The sequence below is a fragment of the Ranitomeya imitator genome, chromosome 3 (genome assembly GCF_032444005.1).
Source record: "Ranitomeya imitator isolate aRanImi1 chromosome 3, aRanImi1.pri, whole genome shotgun sequence".
NCBI lineage: Eukaryota > Metazoa > Chordata > Amphibia > Anura > Dendrobatidae > Ranitomeya > Ranitomeya imitator.
In genome coordinates, this window is record NC_091284.1 from 232408607 (window position 1) to 232429626 (window position 21020).

Sequence of the window (21020 nt, forward strand, 5' to 3'; positions counted from 1 at the left end):
TTCCTAAAACGAATCTGTGCAGCTCTATGCATTACTTAGTGGCCACTCGCGTGTACTGCATCTTACCGTCTATTCAAGAGAAGAAGCAATAATGTGCAGTACCTGGGAGTGGCCACTAAACAATGTATGGAGTAGGAGAAATATGATAGGCCTAGTTTACCTCTTGAAGGTATATACAGTGCATGCATCAGAGGTCTCTCCAGGCCTAATAGCTACCAGCTATTGCATAATCTCAAACAAAGAAAACAGTGAAAAGTGACCCAAAGTGCATCCAGTCCACAAGCTGATACCATACAGATGCCTGACATACCTTTTGTCATTGTTTCTTTTGTGGCATACAGGACATTCCAGCAAGAGCGGTCTGGGAGGTAGCTGTCTTTTTTACTTTATGCAGCGCATTAGAACAATTACTGTGTGTTGTACGGTAGTGGACAACCCCTTTATAGATGCCTCTAGAACTGTCCTCTTTCCATAAGTCATAACTAGAGTTGAGCGACTTTTACTTTTTACGGATCGAGTCGGGTTTCGCGAAACCCAACTTTGTCAAAAGTCGGGTCGGGTGAAATCGGCCGATTATTGCAAAAAATCGGGGGCCGACTGAAACACAAAACCCAATGCAAGTCAATGGGGAATCAAAGTCGGCAGTGAGTGGAGGCCAGGAAAACACCTACAGTGCCCATTTTAATGCCAAAAACATAAATTCTTATTACTTAAGCTTGTCAATCTTAATTTACTTTATAATAATAGTTAGGCATTGAAAACTGGGGGGTCATTTGGCTAAAGTTGTGGGGGGGTAGGCCTGGCTCAAGATTTGCGTGGGCCCAGGAAACGCGGAATACGTCACGGCGGTGGAGCAGGGAGAGGTAAGTATTTCAACTTTGCAAGTGCTGTGATCCTGAGCTAGCAGGGGGCCCACTCATTGGCACTGGCACAGGGCCCCTCATAGTACGGCGGTGTGTTTGACAGCGGGTGGCGCCTCCCACTGGCAGCGACACTTTTGAGTACTATGAGGGTCCCTGTGCCAGTGATGTCGCCAACGAGTATGACCCCCCCACCTGATGAAGGAACCTGCACCTTCCTCTGCACCTTCCTCTTTGTCCCCGTGTAAGGTGATATAGTATGCGGGAAGGGGAACCTGACTTTCAGCAGGGTCAGATTCTGGCTGTGTAGAGTGCAAGGGGAACGTAGTGGTCTGGGTCAATGTACAAGCAGACTCATCTAGCAGTGGCTGAGCAATGGGCAGGATGAGGAAGAAACACAGATATAGGCCCAAATAATAAAGTAGGCTAAATGCAGTTCAAAATTGGTAACAGGACTAAACAGGCGGCATTGCTTTGTTCAGTGGAGGGCAACTGTAATGAGTGGCAGACACAGATAGTAGGCCCAAATAATAAAGTAGGCTAAATGCAGTTCAAAATTGGCAATAGGACTAAACAGGTGGCATAGCTAGATACAGGGGTGGGCTCCTCTGCTGAGTAGCAGACAGTGGTAGTTGGCGCAAAGTATTAATCGGTCTAAATGGAGGCCAGGGCCCCTGTATATTTTAACTATCATCTATCATTTCAACAAATTTGTATTGGCAGTGCCATTGAAGGATTTAACAGCACATACTACACAGTGGTGGAGCAGGGAGAGGTAAGTATTGCAAGTGGTAGAGCACTGTTCGAGCTGGGGGGAACACTCTCGTGGGCGGTGGTACTGGCACAGGGCCCCTCATATTACGACGGTGTGTCTGACATTGGTTGTGCACCACCACCATCAGAGACACTTCATTGTACTATGAGGGACCCTGTGCCAGTGCTGTCGCCCAAGAGTGGGCCCACCCACCTGTCCAGGCAAACAGCACTCACACGGGTGCTTGCGCCAGGTGGTGACCACGGCCCTGTGGGGGGAGTCAGCCCATTTAGGTAGGTATAAAAATGCCCTATGGTGGACATTCAGCAGCTGCAAATGGAGGAATTGGAGAAGTCAGTAAGAGGAGGCCAAAAGCAAGACATTTTTCAGGCAAGCTACGAGTCAGCAGGGGAAGGTGGGGCAAAATAATTCGAAATCCATGATTGGTTCATTTTAATGAAGGTTAGATCATCAACATTTTGGGTAGCCAGACGTGTCCTTTTTTGGTCAGTATTGAACCAGCAGCACTGAAGACTCTTTCTGATAGCACACTAGCAGCAGGGCAAGCGAGCTCCTGTAATGCATATTCTGCCAATTCAGGCCAGGTGTCCCAGAAAAGGGAGCCTTCGAGGCCTTGTGTAGCCAGACGATGACGCTGGCTCAACACCTCCAGCCTTAGGTGCTATTGTGCTTTTGCCACTACCATCAGATGCACCACCACCACCATCAGTACCAGCTGGCAACCACCGCCCATGGGCTCTTCCACCAGACTTCCTCATTTTTTGGAAAATCTAACCAAAATAACAACCGTCATATGGTACTGTAAAACAAGGTAGAAGGTGTATATAAACTTGTTGAGAATTTAAATCTCCCTTTTTTTTTGGGAGACTGAACCAAAACTCAGGCCCAGTGTATATAACAACACAATCTAAGTGGCAGAAAGTGGCTGGCTGATATACGACAAACTAACAGGACTGAAGTATTTCCACTTTGTGAGAATTTGAATCTCACTTTTTTTGGGGGAGACTGAACCAAAACTCAGGCCCAGTGTATAAAACAACACAATGTAAGTAGCAGAAAGTGGCTGGCTGACATACACCAAACTAACAGGACTGAAGTATATCCACTTTGTGAGAATTTTAATCTCACTTTTTTTGGGGGGAGACTGAACCAAAACTCAGGCTCAGTGTATATAACAACACAATGTAAGTGGCAGAAAGTGGCTGGAAGATATATGAAAAAATACAAGGACTGTAGTACAATTTCAATCTCCCTACAATGATCTCAGGACAAGTATGGCAGCAATAAAAAGGACAGCTGCACACAAAAGTGTGGACAAATAAAAAAGATAACTGTGCAGAAAGGAGCAACAGGATTTTTGCTTTAAAAAAAGCAGGTGGTTTGCACAGCAGCGTGCAAACAGCAATGCAGCTATCAGGGAGCCTTATAAGGCAGCCTAATAAGCTACAGAGCTGATGCACAAAAATCTAGCCTCCACTGTCCCTGCAAACAAATGGTGGTGTTGGACAGTGGAAATCGCTACAGCACAAGCAGTTTGGGGGTTAATCTTCCCTCCCTAACTATATCCCTTCTTCTGATGAAGCTGCAGCAACCTCTCCATATGCTAAGATCGGCAGAAGTAAGATGGCGGTCGGCGTGCACGCCCCTTTATAGCCCCTGTGACGCCGCAGAAAGCAAGCCAATCACTGTCATGCCCTTCTCTAAGATGGTGGGGACCGAGACCTATGTCATCACGCTGCCCACACTCTGTGTCCTCCTTCATTGGCTGAAAAATGGCGCTGAAAGCGTCATACGAAACGCGACTTTTGCGCGCAGATCGCCGACCTCATGGCAGATCCCACACTAGGATCGGGTCGGGTTTCATGAAACCCGACTTTGCCGAAAGTCGGTGATTTTTGAATTTGTCCGATCCGTTTCGCTCAACCCTAGTCATAACCTTTCAAAGTTTTATGGAAAAAAAACAGTGTGACTTGTAAGGTGTGGTTGGGTGGCGTTAGTACAATGTCTCTGTGACAAAGCAGTTCCTTTCTAAGGAGACAGTTTAATAATGACTAAAGAAGAAGGTCCAAAAAGTGGTATCCTCTCAACAAATTTACAAGAGGCAATGGCTTGGCTGGAGCAGAGATAGGCAGTTGGTATTTATAACAACGCTGAGTTGGCACTGGCATAACTTAATTAACACTGCTCGCTGGCAATATCTTTAGCAGATTCTTGTTGGTTCAGGTACAGTATCTATGTGACTCAATACAGCACAACACACACTCTCAGTGCTGATTACATTCCCTCCCGATCACATCTCTTAGCCTACTTTTTGCCACAGTTACCGCATATGTCAACCCCACACACACATTGTCAACAGTCTTCCCATCATCTCTGACGTGACATTACTCTTTCTTCTATCTTCTTACATGTTCTCACAGTGTGCAATATGATATACCGCATAAACCTTCTATGTCTTCCAAAATAAACAGTCCGTTCTTTGTAGTCTAACTTGTTTATTTGTCAAAACGTTGATGTATTTGAATCGAAATGTATGTTTGGTAAAACTACAAGAATACAAATAACAGGTACAGTATAAGTATTGAGCTTAAAGTATCACTTAATTATGAAATTGACAATTATCAGTGAAGGCAAACTGCAAGATGGAGCTTGTAGATGTGAATAAATGACTTTGTAACAATCACCGGCTGATTTATCAACTGTCCTGAATACACAATATCACAGAACAATGAAAGTTCCCTTACCAGATATACTTTATCCAGTGTGACAAAGTCACTGGCAAAGTACTGGAAGGGAGGTATGTTTGCCTAAGGGTATTAGCTTCAGTCATGTCAACCTAGTGAAATTCTCCCGCACACTAAGGGCTGAAGGGGGTTAATCAGTCATATTTAATGTAGGTTGATTGAACAGCTGAAGAGTGGAAGGAGTCCAGATGATAGATACCCAGCCTTCTAGAGCATGCAGTGTGGGGTGGGCCTGGAGGTGCGAGCTCTGGAGCTGGGTTTTCATGTTAAAGAAAGTTGAACCTCTTATTGTTTGTTCCTGAAGTGGGTGGATTCCTGTATCCACAAGGACTATACCATACATTATGTTTTTGTTTACCTGCTAGGCCAGGTTTGTTTTTGCTAATGTTACACTGGTTTATACAGTACTTTTAATACATCTGTGGAAGATTTATTGAGACAGTGTTCCTGTGTTTACCTCTATGTGCATCCAAGTGAACTGATCTAGCATAATTGGCGGTAGAAGTGCAGCAAGATCCCCAGGAAGTAAGTATGATGGTTGTGGACAAACTGCATGTCCTGGGTGAAGGCGACCATAAGGTTGGAACAGCGGTCAGACAAAATAAAGGAGCTGGTCCAACGCTAGCAGCAGCACCAGCAACTGCAGCAGCAACAGCTCGCACAACATGATGCAAGTACGGTAAGTTGCTGATGTAACAGCTCCAGCAACAGCCTCAGCAGAGCAAACCGCAGAAGCAGATTGAGTTACAGAGATGATTTGGGCCCGGTGGCAGCTTCGAACCCAATGTCAGCTGATGATTTCTCTGTCCAGAAGTTGGTGAGAAGAGCCTAGCCAAAATTACCCCGGGTGACAACATATATGCCTTTTTAACCATTTCTGAGTCGCCAAAAGAGAGAAACTCCGGCCATAGCAGTGGGTGGAAGTCTTGGCACCATACTTAACGGGGGAGTCACAAAATGCTTACCATAATTTGGCTTTACAAGACACCAAAAAATATGTAAAATTGAAAACAGAAATTTTTATGCGCTTTGGGGTGACAATGAACTATCAGTAGGGTTGAGCGAAACGGATCGGCCAATTTCATAAGTCGCCGACTTTCGGCAAAGTCGGGTTTCATGAAACCCGACCTGATCCCAGTGTGGGATCGGCCATGCGGTACGCGATTTTCGCGCCAAAGTCACGTTTCATATGACAAGTCGAGTTTCATATGACGCGTTCAGTGCCATTTCTCAGCCAATGAAGGTCGACGCAAAGTGTGGGCAGCGTGATGATATAGGTCTCAGTCCCCACCATTTTAGAGAAGGGCATTACAGTGATTGGCTTGCTTTCTGCAGCGTCACAGGGGCTATAAAGGGGCGTGCACGTTGACCGCCATCTTACTTCTGCCGATCTTACCGTAGGGAGAGGTTGCTGCAGCTTCATCAGAAGAAGGAATATAGTTAGGGAGGGAAGATTTACCCCCGAACCGCTTGTTCTGTAGCGATTTCCACTGTCCAACACCACCTTTTCTTTGCAGGGACAGTGGAGGCTAGATTTCTGTGCATCAGCTCTGTAGCTTATAAGGCTGAGAATGAAAGAGGAATCCAGCTCAGGAAAATATATAAAATCAAAAGTTTTTATTCCAAATTATTTTAAAAAAGAGGAAACACTGCATGTCAAAAATCAGCAATATCCAATGAACGGAAGGACGACCATGATACAGCTGAACGCGTTTCGAACACTAGGTGTTCTTAGTCCACAGCAAGACTTGCTGATTTTAGACATGCAGTAATTCCTCTTTTTTAAAATAATTTGGAATAAAATCTTTTGATTTTATATATTTTCCTGAGCTGGATTCCTCTTTCATTCTCATCGTTTCCAGAGAGCCTTGGCAGAAGCTCTTTCCGTGCTTGGACTGAATAAATCCCTTGGAGATTACTCAAAAAGGGTGAGCTGAAATTTTGTGTGTGTTTTTCCAGCTTATAAGGCTCCCTGATAGCTGCATTGCTGTTTGTGCGCCGCTGTGCAAACCAACAGCTTTTTTCAAAGCAAAAATCCTGTGGCTCCTTCTTTTCTGCACAGTTCTCTTGTTTCTTTGTCCACACTCTTGTGTGCAGCAGTCCTTTTTATTGCTGCCATACTTGACCTTTGATCATTGTAGGGAGATTGAAATTCTACTACAGCCCTTGTATTTTTTGATATATCTGCCAACCACTTTCTGCCACTCAAACTGTGTAGTGTAATACAGTGGGTCTGATTTTTTCCTGCATTCTCCCACACATAAAAAAGGGAGATTTATATTGCCACTGAGTACATCTGCGTCAGTCCAGTTTGCGGCATATCTGTCATCCACTTTCTGCCACTCAAACTGTAGTGTAATACAGTGGGCCTGATTTTTTCCTGCATTCTCCCACACCTAAAAAAGGGAGATTTATATTGCCACTGAGTGCATCTGCGCCAGTCCTGTTTGTGGCATATCTGTCATCCACTTTCTGCCACTCAAACTGTGTAGTGTAATACAGTGGGCCTGATTTTCCCAGCAGTCTCACACACTTATAAAGGGAGATTTAAACTCACAACAAGTTTACATACACCTTCTAACTGGTTTTACAGTACCATATAATGTTTGTTAGTTTGGTTACATTTTTCCAAGAATGAGGAAGTCCGGTGGAAGAGGTCGTGGCCGTGGGTGGTCATTGCCAGCTGGTAATGATGGTAGTGGTGGTGGAGCATCAGGTGGTCGTGGGAAAAGCAATATAGTACCTAAGTCCGAGTTGTTGAGCCAGCGTCATCGTCTGGCTACACAAGGCCTCAAACGCTCCCTTTTCTGGGAGTAGGAAAACCGCTTTTAAAGCCGGAGCAGCAGGAACAAGTTTTGGCTTTCCTTGCTGACTCTGCCTCTAGCTCTTTCGCCTCCTCTTTGGAAAGTGCAAAATTTAAAAGCAGCGCGTCGTCATTGGATGCTCCCGTCAGGAACAAGTCGCTTCCTTGTGTCCTTCACCCAGAACAACAGAGAAGGATGCGTCAGGCGACACAACAGGTTACTCCATGGAGCTCTTTTCACATACCGTGCCTGGGTTAGAAAGGGAAATTGTTAACAGGCCATGCCCATTACAAGATGAATTGGACATGGAGTGCACAGATGCACAGCCACAGCTAGATTATTATGCTGTTCCATTGACTCAGATCACAACATTACCCTCGCAGTGTACTGAGCCAGAATCTGACCCTGATGAGACTATGGTGCCCCATCCCGAATGCTATAACACCGGCTTACACGGTGACACAGAGGAAGGTGCACAGGACATAGAAGAGGAGGTGATAGATGACCCAGTTGTTGACCCCGATTGGCAGCCATTGGGGGAACAGGGTGCCGCCGGTAGTAGCTCTGAAGCGGAGGAGGAGGAGCCGCAGCAGGCATGAACATCGCAACAGCTTTCATCTGGCAGGCCTGTATCTGGCCAAAAACGTGTGTCAAAACCAAAAACAGTTGTAGGACAGCGTGGCCATCCGGTTAAAGTAGCTCAGTGTGCAATGCCTGAAAAGGTATTTGATAGTACGAAGAGTGCAGTCTGGCAATTTTTTAACCAAGATCCGAATGATCAGTGCAAAGTCGTCTGTAAGAAATGCTCAAGGACCTTTAGCAGAGCTCAGAATGTGAAAAATCTAAATACAACTTGCATGCGTAGACATTTAACCACCATGCACTTGCAAGCCTGGACTAACTACCAAACGTCCCCTAATGTTGTTGCACCCGCTCACAATGAAGCTAGTCAGCAACGCTACATTCCTTCCCTCACTGTAAGCACACCGTCTACCACACCACCTGCAGCAAATGTGGAGGTATCGTCGCAAGGCCAAAGCAGTCAGGGAATCACCAGGTTCTTGGTAGGAAACACTGTATGTAGGCCAACAGCAAGAATACCATCACCAACCCTCTCTCACTCTGCCATGTCCACCACCCACGTTAGTTCCACCATATGCAGCTCTCCAGTCCAGCTCACCCTACAAGAGACTCTCGTTAGGAAAAGGAAGTACTCATCCTCTCCGCGTACACAGGGTTTGAAAGCCCACATTGCTAGACTAATCTCATTAGAGATGATGCCCTACCGGTTAGTTGAAAGCGAAGCTTTCAAAGCCCTGATGGACTGCGCAGTACCACGCTACAACCTACCCAGTCGACACTTCTTTGCGAGAAAAGCCATCCCAGCCCTCCACCAGCATGTAAAAGACCGCACTGTCCATGCACTTCGGCAATCTGTCAGTAGAAAGGTGCACCTCACAACAGATGCATGGACCAGTAGGCATGGCCAAGGGATGTTACGTGTCCATCACGGCACACTGGGTTAATGTGGTGGATGCAGGGTCCACAGGGGACAGCCAGATTGGGACAGTTCTGCCTAGCCCACTGTCTAGGAAACAGTTGGCTGTAGGCGTTCGCCACCCCTCCTCCTCCTCCTCGTCCTCCAGCAGAAGCGATAGCTCGTCCACAGACCGAAGTCGCACGACCACTCCGTCCGCAGCTGCCAGTGTTGCACACGAGGTGTCCCATTATGGAACAGCTAGTGGTAAGCTTCAGCAGGCTGTGTTGGAAATGAAGTGTTTGGGTGACAACAGACACACCCCGGAAGTTTCTGTCAGAGTTCTTGCAGCAAGAAACTCAGTCATGTACATCTTGAGGCAGGCAAGGTAGTCAGTGATAACGGAAGGAATTTTATGGCTGCCATAGCCCTTTCAGAACTGAAACACATTCCTTGCCTGGCTCTGGCTCACACCTTGAACCTAGTGGTGCAGTGCTTCCTGAAAAGTTATCCGGGGTTACCCAACCTGCTCTAGATGGTGCGAAGACTTTGCTCACACATCCGCCATTCGCCCGTACACTCCAGCCGTATGCAGAACCATCAGCGTTCTTTGAAGCTTCCCCAGCACCGCCTAATAATTGACGTTGCAGCAAGGTGGAACTCCACACTGCACATGCTTCAGAGGCTGTGCGAACAGAGGCGTGCTTTTATGTATTTGTGGGAGGATACACATACATGGGCAAGCAGTTGGATGGCAGACATGGAGTTGTCAGGTGTGCAGTGGTCAAAGCTACAAGACCTGTGTCAAGTCATTCAGTGTTTTGAGGAATGCACATTCCTGGTTAGTGCAGACAACGCCATCATAAGCATGAGCATCCCCCCAATGCGTCTGCTGATGCAAAGTTTGACGCACATAAAGGAGCAGGCGTCTGCAGCCGAGGACGAGGGAAGCCTTGATGACAGTCAGCCATTGTCTGCTCAGGGAAGTCTCCTGGACGAGGTGGCGGACGAAGAGGAGGATGATGATGGGGATGAATATTTTTTGCAGGAGGCAGCTTCTCAGGGGGCAATAGAAACTGATGGCATTGCAAGGTCAGGCACAGGGTTTTTGAGGGCAACAAGTGATGTTGATTTGCCAGAAAGTGCTCCTCAACCCAGCACAAGCAGTGAATTGACACCTGGAACATTGGCCCACATGGTGGACTATGCCTTGCGTATCCTAAGAAGGGACCCCCGCATTATCAAAATGATGACCGATGACGATTACTGGTTGGCCTGCCTCCTGGATCTATGCTATAAAGGGAAATTGCAAAATATCTTGCCACATGAGAACCTTGAGCAAATATTGGCAACCAAACAAGCAACTCTTGTAGACCGTTTGATTCAGGCATTCCCAGCACACAGCGGCGCTCATGGTTCTCACACGAGCTGCAGGGGGCAACATGGCAGAGGTGTTAGAGGTGCACAAATCAGAAGTGGCGTTGGACAGAGGGGTTTTATGACCAGGTTGTGGAGTGATTTTGCTATGACCGCAGACAGGACAGGTACTGCTGCATCAATTCAAAATGACAGGAGACAACATTTGTCCAGTATGGTTAGTAACTATTTTTCCTCCCTTATCGATGCTCTCCCTCACACGTCATTCCCATTTGATTACTAGGCATCCAAAATAGACACCTGGCTTGAATTGGCAGAATATGCATTGCAGGAGCTTGCTTGCCCAGCAGCTAGTGTGCTATCAGAAAGAGTATTCAGTGCTGCTGGTTCAATACTGACCGAAAAAAGGAGTCGTCTGGCTACCCAAAATGTTGATGATCTAACCTTCATTAAAATGAACCAATCATGGATTTCTAATTATTTTGCCCCACCTTTCTCGGCTGACACCTAGCTTTCCAGTAAAAAGGTCTTGCTTTTGGACTGGTCTTAATGACTGTTCCAATTTCTCCATTTGCAGCTGCTGTATGTCCAGCATACGCCATTTTTAAACCTCCCTAAATGGGCTGACTCCCCCCGCGGGGCCGTGGTCACCACTTGGTGCAAGCACCCGTGCGAGTGCCGTTTGGCTGAAGAGGTGGGTGTGCCCACTTTTGGGTGACGGCACTGGCACAGGGTCCCTCATAGTACAATGAAGTGTCTCTGGCGGTAGTGGTGCGCACCCAACGTCAGACACACCGTTGTAACATGAGGGGCCCTGGGCTAGTACCGCCGGCCACGAGAGAGTGTCCCCTCCCAGCTCAAACAGTGCTCTACCACTTGCAAAATTATCTCTCACTGCTCCACCACTGTTTAGTCTATGCGGTTAAATCCTTCAATGGCACTGCCAATACCAATTTGCTGACATGTATAATGCTACTAAAAATATTCTGGGGCCCTGTCCTACATTTACAATAGTTAATACTTTGCGCCAAATACCACTGTCTGCTACTCATCAGTGGAGCCCACCCCTGTGCTTAGGTATGCCACCTGTTTATTTTTAATGTCTTTTTTTTTGGCCAGACATTAACATCAATTTGTACAAAAAGAAAAAAAAAAGAGCATGAACCACACATCCCAAAATCATAGTGGGTCCTACCGCCCTAACGGAGCGGAGCTGTGCGGCGACCACCGCCACAACGGCCATGCACCAGCAGGGCGGACGGCCTGTTGCCCCACAGCACCCATGCTGCGAGACTGAGCCCCCATGACTCCAGACCACGCCGCCCCACCAGCACAAAGCCACAGCAACAATGGCTGCCACACAGCACCAGCACCAAAATGAAAGGAGCATTGAAACTCACCTTCCTCCAGCTCTTCAGTGAGAGCCAAAATAATAATAATAATAATAATAATAATCTTTATTTATATAGCGCCAACATATTCCGCAGCGCTTTACAGTTTAACAGTTTCAAACACAACAGTCATAGGTAACAATGTTAACAATACAGTAATAAAGCAAAATAAGACGACCCTGCTCGTGAGAGCTTACAATCTACAATGAGGTGGGGGAGATACAAAGTACAGGTGTGTATTTACAATGATGTATTTACAATGATGGTCCAGCCATCTTCAGGGGGTGGGGGGTAGATGGAGATAGTGAATGGGCTACACACACAAACATAAAATGACTGATTAGGGAACGTGATAGGCCGCTCTGAACAAATGAGTTTTGAGTGAGCGCCTAAAACTATGCAAGTTGTGGATGGTCCTAATATCTTGGGGTAGAGCATTCCAGAGGATTGGCGCAGCACGGGAGAAGTCTTGGATTCGGGAGTGGGAGGTACGGATTAGTGCAGAGGTTAGTCGAAAGTCGTTTGCAGAGCGCAGCGGTCGGCTAGGCCGATAGACAGAAATGAGGGAGGAGATGTAAGGGGGTGCCGCACTGTGGAGAGCTTTTTGGGTGAGAACAAGTACTTTGAATTGTATCCTGTAATAAATGGGCAGCCAGTGTAACAACTGGCGAAGAGCGGACACGTCCGAGTAACGATTAGCCAGATGGACAACCCTGGCTGCTGCATTAAGGATAGACTGGAGAGGGGAAAGTCACATGAGGGGGAGGCCAATTAATAGAGAGTTGCAGTAGTCCAGGCGGGAGTGGATTAGGGCGACAGTGAGAGTTTTTGTTGTCTCCATGGTGAGAAAAGGGCAGATTCTACAGATGTTCTTTAGGTGTAAGCGGCACGAGCGGGCAAGAGATTGTATGTGGGAGGTGAAGGAGAGATCGGAGTCAAACATAACACCCAGACAGCGTGCCTGCTGCCTAGGTGTTATTATGGTGCCACCCACGGAGAGGGAAATGTCAGATTTAGGGAGGCTAGTAGAAGGCGGGAGGAGAAGAAGTTCAGTTTTGGAGAGGTTGAGTTTCAGATAGAGAGCGGACATGATGTTAGAGACTGCAGACAGACAGTCAGTGGCGTTCTGTAGTACAGCGGGGGTAAGGTCAGGGGCTGACGTGTATAGTTGTGTGTCATCAGCATAAAGATGGTACTGAAAACCAAATCTGCTGATGGTCTGTCCAATTGGGGCTGTGTAAAGGGAGAAGAGAAGGGGGCCAAGGACTGAGCCCTGAGGTACCCCGACAGTGAGAGGAAGAGGAGATGAAGTGGAGCCGGAGAAAAGAACACTGAAGGAGCGTTCAGAAAGATAGGAAGAGAACCAGGAGAGAGTAGTGTCCTTAATGCCTAGTGACTGGAGCCTAGAGAGTAGGAGAGGGTGGTCAACAGTGTCGAAAGCTGCAGAAAGATCGAGGAGAATGGGCTAGACCCCTTACTTTGCAGTTTCCTGCTAATTAAAATCACCTGTGCCAAATGGGAGTAGTGCTGGTCCAAGAAAGAGACAAGAACATGCTTTGTACAAAAAGTAAAAAAAAAAGAGGAGCATGAACCGCACATCCCAAAATCATACGTTGATCTAAAGCCGCTAGGCAAAAATTTATATACTGAACATGAGGTTTTCAGTTTAACATCAATTTATTATTTTGGACTACTAACTGTGTCAGACACTCCTTCCAATTGTTCGCCACTGACCACACCAATGCTGCCTGTGTACCCCTGGAACCTATTTAAACCTGCATCGAGCCAACTTTTTTATTTTAGGCCTAGTAAGTCTGTCTACGGTCCCTGCTTCCAATTTTCCTCCACTGACCACACCAACGCTGCCTGTGTACCCTTGGAACCTATTTAAAACTGCATAGAGCATTCTTTTTTTAGTTTAGGCCTAGTAAGTCTGTCTGCAGTCCCTCCTTCCAATTGTCCTCCGCTGACCACACCAATGCTGCCTGTGTTCCCCTGGAACCTATTTAAAACTGCATAGAGCCTCCTTTTTTTATTTTAGGCGTAGTAAGTCTGTCTGCGGTCCCTCCTTCAAATTGTCCTCCGCTGACTACACCAATGCTGCCTGTGTACCCCTGGAACCTATTTAAACCTGCATCGAGCCAACTTTTTTTTATTTTAGGCCTAGTAAGTCTGTCTGCGGTCCCTCCTTCCAATTGTCCTCCACTGACCACACCAATGGTGCCTGTGTACCCCTGGAACCTATTTAAAACTGCACAGAGCATACTTTTTTTTAGGTTAGGCCTAGTACGTCTGTCTGCGGTCCCTCCTTCCAATTGTTCTCCGCTGACCACACCAATGCTGCCTGTGTACCCCTGGAACCTATTTAAAACTGCATAGAGCCTCCTTTTTTATTTGAGGCCTAGTAAGTCTGTCTGCGGTCCCTCCTTCAAATTGTCCTCCGCTGACTACACCAATGCTGCCTGTGTACCCCTGGAACCTATTTAAACCTGCATCAAGGCAACTTTTTTATTTTAGGCCTAGTAAGTCTGTCTGTGGTCCCTCCTTCAAATTGTCCTCCGCTGACTACACCAATGCTGCCTGTGTACCCCTGGAACCTATTTAAACCTGCATCAAGCCAACTTTTTTATTTTAGGCCTAGTAAGTCTGTCTGCGGTCCCTCCTTCCAATTGTCCTCCACTGACCACACTAATGCTGCCTGTGTACCCCTGGAACCTATTTAAAACTACATAGAGCATCCTTTTTTTAGTTTAGGCCTAGTAAGTCTGTCTGCGGTCCCTACTTCCAATCGTCCTCCGCTGACCACACCAATGCTGCCTGTGTACCCCTGGAACCTATTTAAAACTACATAGAGCATCCTTTTTTTAGTTTAGGCCTAGTAAGTCTGTCTGCGGTCCCTCCTTCCAATCGTCCTCCGCTGACCACACCAATGCTGCCCGTGTACCCCTGTAACCTTTTTTAAACTGCATTGAGCCAACTTTTGTGTTTAAGGCCTACTAACAGTGTCTGTCTGCGCCTCTCAATACAGCTGTCCTCCTCTTAAAAAAGCTGAGCTTCAATTGTCAGGTTTTCAGCCTATTGGAATTTGAAAACTGCATTGGGGCTACAAGTTTGGTTGGGGCCTACAAACAGTGTTTGCCGCTCCTAGGTGTTCTCCTGGTTTCCTTTCCTGAGCTTCTATCTTCAGGCTTTCATTAAGTAGTTTTAATATTAAACTGCATTTGGCCTACTTGTTTGGTTGGTGCCTACTAACGGTGTCTGCCGCTCCTAGGTGTTCTCCTGGTTTCCTTTCCTGAGCTTCTATCTTCAGGCTTTCAATAAGTAGTTTTAATATTAAACTGCATTTGGCCTACTAGTTTGGTTGGGGCCTACTAATGGTGTCTGCCATTCCTAGGTGTTCTCCTGGTTTACTTGCCTTAGCTTCAATCTTCAGGCTTTCATTAAATATTTTTAATATTAAACTGCATTTGGCCTACTAGTTTGGTTGGGCCTGCTAACGGTGTCTGCCACTCCTTGCTGAACAAAGCAGTGCCGCCTGTTTACTACTGTTACCAATTTTAAACTGCATTTAGCCTACTTACTGATTTGGGCCTACTCACTGTGTCAGCCTCTCATTACAGTTGTCCTCCACTGAACAAAGCAATGCCACCTTGTTAGTCCTGTTACCAATTTTGAACTGCATTTAACCCACTTTATTATTTGGGCCTATATCTGTGTTTCCTCCTCATCCTGCCCATTGCCGAGCCAGTGCTAAATGAGTCTGCTGGTACATTGACCCACACCACTACATTCCCCTTGCACGCTACACAGCCAGAATGTGACCCTGCTGAAAGTCAGGTTCCCCTTCCCGCATGCTATACCACCTTACACGGGGACAAAGAGGAAGGTGCAGATGAAAGTGCAGGTTCCTTCATCAGGTGATGGGGGGGGCACACTCGGCGACATTACTGGCACAGGGCCCCTCATAGTACGCAAAAGTGTTGCTGCTGGTGGGAGGCGCCCCCGCCGTGCAAACACACCGCCGTACTTTGAGGAGCCCTGTGCCAGTGCCAATGTGAACGAGTGGGCCCCCCCTGCTTGCTCAGGATCACAGCACTTGCAAAGTTGAAATACTTACCTCTCCCTGCTCCACTGCCGTGACGTAGTCCATGTTTCCTGGGCCCACTAAAAACTTGAACCAGCCATACCCCCCACAACTTTAGCCAAATGACCCCCAATTTCCAATGCCTAACTATTATTATAAGGTAAATTAAGATTGACAAGCTTCAGTAAAAAGAATGTATGTTTTTGCCATTAAAATGGGCAGTGTAGGTGTTTTCCTGGCCTCCACCCACTGCCGACTATGCTTGCCCATTGACTTGCATTGGGTTTCGTGTTTCGGTCGATCCCCGACTCTTCACGATAATCGGCCGATTTCACTCGACTCGACTTTTGAGATAGACGGGTTTCGCGAAACCCGACTTGATCCAAAAAAAGTAAAAGTCGCTCAACCCTAACTGTCAGGGCACAACAGGTCCACCGCTGGGCATATCACTGTGACAAACCCCCTTGCTCCCTAATGTTTCACGAGGATACTAAAGCCTAACTGGTGGCCAGTGTGGTCATTGAGACGGCACGGGGTACCGAGTCCTATGAGGTTGGTGTGGTCCAGGATTTATTCAATCCAATTATCATAGGCCTGGACTTTGTGTTGTTTTGTGAATTATGGTTGAGGGGCGGAGACCTCGACAGCTCGAATAAGAAACACATTGGCCATAAAAAGGTCTCACCAACACCAAAGTCTAATGGGCTTCTCTTCTGTGTAATGGGAAAAGAGGAGAAGGTAGAACCCCTGAGGCAGACATTCCTTTAAATAGGGGTGACAAGAGAAAATTTTGAGTTCACCCAACATAGTGATCTAATGCTAAAAGAATTGTTCAATAAGGTAACCGTCATAAATGGCATAGTACAGGAGTTGGGGGCTAACCCCAGGGTTTCCTATTTCATGTTGAGTGGGGACTTATTGTACCGGGTTGCTAAGGTAAGGGAGGAGATAGTGGAGCAATTGTTGGTACCATGACCCTATAGACAAAGGGTGCTCGACCTGGCCCATTCACATGTCTTCGGTAGCCATATGAGGGTGGAGCAAACTCAAGAACAGGTCATACGGTGGTTCTATTGGCCTGGCTGACATCAGAAAATCCTAAGATATTAGAAGTCCTGTCCCACCTGGCAGTTAACCGCTACCACCTCTAATTTCCAAAATCCTCTTGTGCCGCTACCCATCAAGGCAAGGCAGGAGAGGGACTCTGCTGAAACTCCATGTTAGCTGGACAAGCCAGAAGGGGACATTGAGGATGTCAAAATGGCAGAAAAACTATCACTGGCCCAGAATCAACAGTGCCAAGAGCTATTTCAGCAGAGCCAAGACTTGTTTTTTCAGAGTTGTCAGGCTGAATTCAGGTTGCTGAACATGGAATCCAAAAGGAACTACAATTGCAGATGTTAATGATAACAGCGCGTGCACTATTAGTAATGGTGCAAAAGGTAGGTTCCCACACCTTATAGTACATAAAATGATAAACCTTTGCACTCAACTTAATGCTCAGGTGAGGTTTTATTGTAGTACTAAAACGTTTTGGTCCAAAACATACAGGACCTTCATCAGTTACTACAAAGGTGAAACAAATATATACATAAATACAGTGCAGTGAAAACAACAAAATAAAGTATATACAGAAGTCTGCTAGTATATAGCGATGCTGAGCCAAAATTACGTATGGATCTCAGAAAGAGGATACATGCATAGACAAAACGTCATGCAGACAGAGAAGTATAACATCTGACAACGATGTGAACTTAGAGAGGGATAGAAAAAATGACTACAACGTACCGTACTAATGGGTAAGTATAGGGACTAGGTATGAAACAAGCAAGTCCCAGGGCACGAGGAAGGCTGCGCCTACGTGGAAAATGGTGAGGGGTGTCACGTCAAATGAGCCATGACTAAATGCCCAAGCTAAAAGGAGAGGTATCGTACCTGAAATAACCATGAGAGTCGCGCCAGATAGGCTAAGGGAAGGGAAAAGATGTACGTATAAACATCTAAGATGGCCAAACGGAAAAGTACCTAGGACCTAAATAGAAAGGTATTACCTGTGGGATAGTCACGATATGTGCCCAGGTCGGACGCGGTATCCCCCGCTCGTCTGTAATGTTCCCAGCGTGCGCGCGTACAAATAGAAGAGGGGCATGTCCAAAGAGGTGACTCGCACGAATAAGGAAGCGCACCACGTAGGCGGAAGTGCTTGGGCACTTAGTCATGGCTCATTTGACGTGACACCCCTCACCATTTTCCACGTAGGCGCAGCCTTCCTTGTGCCCTGGGACTTGCTTGTTTCATACCTAGTCCCTATACTTACCCATTAGTATGGTACGTTGTAGTCATTTTTTCTATCCCTCTCTAAGTTCACATCGGTGTCAGATGTTATACTTCTCTGTCTGCATGACGTTTTGTCTATGCATGTATCCTCTTTTTGAGATCCATACGTAATTTTGGCTCAGCATCGCTATATACTAGCAGACTTCTGTATATGCTTTATTTTGTTGTTTTCACTGCACTGTATTTATGTATATATTTGTTTCACCTTTGTAGTAACTGATGAAGGTCCTGTATGTTTTGGACCGAAACGTTTTAGTACTACAATAAAATCTCACCTGAGCATTAAGTTGAGTGCAAAGGTTTATCATTTTATGTACTACTAGATGGCAGCCCGATTCTAAAGAATCGGGAGTCTAGAATCCATATATACTTTATTTATTCAAATGTAAGAATAATACAATTAATAAATAATAGTAAGAAAGAACAAAAATAATAGGCAGTATATGGAGAAAACACCAAACAAAAGTTCAAAATTGGTGTGAAAATGTCACTGAACCACTTCACAACTAAATATATATAGTTTTGGTAAATGGTATTATCATTTTTTTGACGAAATTCGGCAGGAGCTTGAAGAGCAACGTCACTGGGCCCGCCTCCACGCAGTAGAAACTTGCTGTGAGGTAAAAATTCAAAAATCACACCAAAATGGCGGGCGGAGTGTGTCACAGTACGGCACGTTTCTGATTGGTCGCTCGCAGCAGGCGGCAACCAATCAGACACTGGACACTGTTGACGTCACTTATCTCCGGACATTAGCTCCGGACATTAGCTCCGGACAGGAAGTTGGCACAAATTGCAGGAAGTAGTATTCTAGGCAATTATATATTAGATAAGGTGTGGGAACCTACCTTTTACACCATTACTAATAGTGCACGCGCTGTTATCATTAACGTTATATCCCCTTACGCGTAGCACATTAGCGGGTCATGACCACCTTCTCCTACAATGCAGAGGAGACTTCTAATATTCTGGCACGATCTACACTTAGTTGTGATTTCTTGAAAATTCCACCGAGGGAAACACGGGGGCGTGACCTGGAGCGTGAGCTCCGTCACTTCGTAAATATCGAACTTCACTGTGCTACCCTCACGGAATACCTTCGGGTAAAGAGGATCCCTAGGGGCCTCCGCGTACCTCTTCGTCCCACACTGTTTCGGGACTCTCCTGACTATTGTACCAAATACGAACAGATACTCAATAAATGTTCTTTCGACATTATTACTTTGACTATTGAGCACCTACAGAAAGCCATCGCCACGAGTTCGGAGCACATCAAATCCATTGAGGCACAGCTAACGGCAACAGGCTCTCCTGAGGAACTGAGCTCCTTGAAGGAACAGATCTCCAAAAATATTGATAAACATCGCCGCGAGACTGAGGAGAGGAAACGAGTCAAGTTCAACAGAGATACGGAAGATTACGAGCGGAATCAGATCTATAGATGGCAGGACGTCTCCTCCAACCGACGATATCCATCTCGTCCTTCCCCCCGTTCCTCCCTCGACTATGCCTCTTCGGGTTCAGAACAGGAGCGCAACGACACTCCAGCTGCCTTGCCACATTTTTTAGGACAACGTCAACGTCCACCGCGAAGAAGACAACGAGGCGGGGCCATGGGCACAGGACGAACTCTAGACCCAGTTCGAGTCACAAGATCCCAGGTACTAACCCGTTGGTGATTAACATTTCGGACAGGACTCTGGGGGTGGCGGAGCACAATGTTTTACAAAAAGGGTTATCCTTTTGTCCCACTTATCATTGTCGTACTTTTGATTTGGAAATGGACCTTCAGCGTTTCTTTCGGACACTTAGGCTGAAGGCATATTTTTCCACCGTCCCAGACACACCTCCCCCTCCTCCTCAGACAGAAATTTCTCCCAACATCATGTCATCTCGTAGTTTGGGGTTACATAAGAAGAGCCATTTCAGGCCTCCCCACGGGTCCCATGCTATGGAGACCTTCATTGGGTTCGTACAAACTTCCTTTCACCAATTAAAGGATGACATCAACAGAGGTAAACTCTTTTATCCCCCTAATCTAACTCCTATTGAACGCCAGGCCCTACGAGGGCTCCAGGAGGATAAGAATATAGTAATCAAACCTGCCGATAAAGGTGGGGCCCTAGTGGTCATGAATAAGACAGATTATCTACGTGAGATCTCCCGACAACTGAGTGACACATCCATTTACCATATACTCCCGGGGGACCCCACGGTGTCCATTCGTCAAAATAACTCAGATATTCTTATGAAATACACTTCGTTGGGTGTCTTAGATACCAAAACTTGTGACTTTCTAACCAACTCTCATCCGGTTATCCCGGTCTTTTATACCATTCCCAAGATACACAAAAACCTGGAAAATCCCCCAGGGAGGCCCATTGTGGCCTCCACTGATTCTATACTGTCCCCTCTAGCAGTATATCTCGAAAAAATCCTGACACCCCTGATACAAAAATCCAGATCTTATATTCTTGACACAGGAGCTTTTCTTAAAGTCTTACAAGATCTCAACAACATCCCACCAACGGCTATACTTGTAACTATGGACGTGAAAGATCTCTATACCTCGATTCCACATATAGAGGGGATTAACTCGGTACACAAGTTGTTAACACATTCAGGTCTCCACGGTGACCAGGTTAACTTATGTATTGAATTATTAACTGTTATTCTGACTTCTAACCACTTCATGTTCCAGGATGACTTCTACCTCCAGGTCCGTGGCACCGCGATGGGCTCCAATGTAGCACCCCCCTATGCTAACTGTTACATGGCCGATTTTGAGGAGAGCAAGATTTATCTTAATCCGTTTTTTCTATCCAACGTTCTCCTATGGAAGCGTTACATAGACGACGTGTTCTGCGTATGGGGGGGCACATTGGAAGCCCTCGCCTCCTTTTTCGAGTGGCTCAATACAGCCTGGCCCGGTATCTCCTTCACGATGTCACACGATTCCAGTAAGATCAACTTCCTGGACACTATGGTTATACGCAAACCGGATGGGGCCATCTCAACTGACCTGTATACCAAAAGTACCGACCGCAATAGCTTACTACACTTTACAAGCTTTCACCCTCCTTCCACAAAACGGTCTATACCTCGGTCTCAATTCCATCGAGTCTCCAGAATCGTTTCAGACCCAGAGCTTCGCCCTGCCAGGTTGCGTGA